The following is a 280-nucleotide window of genomic DNA, read 5'->3' on the forward strand; positions in this document are numbered from 1 at the left end:
TCAATTGCCCGGCTGTAAGAACACACAAACAACAGCTATTTTATTTTATTTATTTTATTTATTTTTTATTTTTATTTATTTATTTTATTTTATTTTATTTTATGTATTTTATTTTATTTATTTTGTTTTATTTAGGGCCTATAGTCTGTTTGTGTTTATCGTTTCTGCTGCTGCTGCTGCATCTGCTGCTGCTGCTACACAACTCCTCCTCCTTCTCCTACTCCTACTGCTGCTGCTGCTTCTGCTGCTGCTGCTGCTGCTGCTGCTGCTGCTGCTGCTG

This window comes from Eimeria mitis, genomic scaffold (genome assembly GCF_000499745.2).
Source record: "Eimeria mitis Houghton genomic scaffold, Emh_scaff2134, whole genome shotgun sequence".
NCBI lineage: Eukaryota > Apicomplexa > Conoidasida > Eucoccidiorida > Eimeriidae > Eimeria > Eimeria mitis.